This window comes from Bos taurus, chromosome 20, assembly GCF_002263795.3.
Source record: "Bos taurus isolate L1 Dominette 01449 registration number 42190680 breed Hereford chromosome 20, ARS-UCD2.0, whole genome shotgun sequence".
In the NCBI taxonomy this organism is placed as follows: Eukaryota; Metazoa; Chordata; class Mammalia; order Artiodactyla; family Bovidae; genus Bos; species Bos taurus.
The window spans coordinates 29,087,408-29,088,973 of NC_037347.1; the positions used below are offsets into that span (position 1 = coordinate 29,087,408).

At 39.3% G+C, this 1,566-nt stretch overlaps 1 pseudogene; it reads left to right on the plus strand.

Moving 5' to 3' along the window:
• Positions 1-351: 351 nt before the first annotated feature.
• Positions 352-1,271, plus strand: LOC100138747 (translation machinery-associated protein 16-like; annotated as a pseudogene).
• The last annotated feature ends 295 nt before the right edge of the window (positions 1,272-1,566 follow it).

Sequence of the window (1,566 nt, forward strand, 5' to 3'; positions counted from 1 at the left end):
TACATGCTTCTTATTCAGCGGCAACAACATATTTATCCACAGCCTAAAATTAAAGAAGGAAAAAATTTTCATTCAAAAAGCACTTTTCCACTGAAAAAAAATAGTGGATAAATCACATAGGTATACCATTTCAGAGACTGGAATGACGCCTTTGAGATGTGCAAGAAAGACATTAGGAATCCTATTCTTCCATTACACTGTAAATTTAAAAGACTGACCTGCTTGTTATCTATTTTTGGCAAGGCATGGACCGGAGTCACCTTGTGAGCTTCCCGATGCTGCCCGATGGCCATATGCCCATGTGTGGAGTTGGAGATCTGGAGGGAGGTGCCAAGCTGGGGGGATGCTGCCATGCCTAAAGCACCAAAGGAAAATGGGTAGGGCAAGAAAAAAAGTCATCTATCCTATAAGAGAAGTCCTCAAACAAGAAAAAATAAAAAGGAAAAATTGAAGAATGAAAGGCATTGTGCCTTAACCTTATTGGTAAAAACTACACTGGTTTCAAAGTCATCTTGATCCCAAAAAAGTAGGATATTGAAAGAGAGATGCTTGTAAATTAATTGAAAGGTATTTGCATTGATACAGCGGTGAGCTGGAGTGGATTGAGGTGCAGAATAGCATCAAGGAAATGACAGGGCCATGAGCACTGTTCCTGGGAGGTATTCATCAAGCAGACCCTGGAGCAGGATTGGGCACTGTATCAAGGCTGCTTGTTGTCGTTTAGTAGCTAAGTCATGTCTGACTCTTTGCAACTCCATAGACTATAGCCCGCCAGCCTCCTCTGTCCATGGAATTCTCCAGGCAAGAATACTGGAGTGAGCTGCCATTTCCTTCTCCAGGGGATCTTCCTGACCCAGGGATGGAACAGAGGCTCCTGCACTGGCAGGCAGATTCTTTACTGCTATGGTCTCCAGATTCCAGACATTTTAAATGCAGATAATCTGAAAACTGTTAGGGAATGGGATTTTGATCTGAGGAGTATTCTTACCTGGAGATTTCTAAGGACAGTACAGTCCATGGGGTTGCAAAGAGTTGGACACGACTGAGCAACTAACACTTTCACTTTCAAAATGAGAAAAATCTGTGCTAATGATGCAGTGCCCATGAGATGCAAGAAGAAAGCTGTTAAAGCCATAGACAGGAATTTAGGGGGAACTGGAACTGAAAGATGAGTCAATTGACACAGATGAGGAAATAACTGCAGTGGCCTTATTGTCTTTACTTGAGTTGAAAATAAATAATTTGAGAACTTCTAATTAAATGAATTTTGATGGTGATAAAGAATTGTCTTGATACATAAATTTACTGTTTAGTTTATTCTCTTATTTTCAGTTTCAAAAAAAATGTTATAATTTTTACTCAAAAATGAATGTTGGTTTTCATTGACATCAATTTATTATAATAGGTGGAAGTGCTTTGCAAAACCCATTTAATCTGGATTTCTGGAGCTAGGAGAACAATATGAGAGCAAAACATGTTATAATTTTTTCTTCATGTTTACTTACAATCACCTAATCTCTCATATTGCGGCATAGGCAGGAACTGTTTTGCTAGGAGGTTAATGTG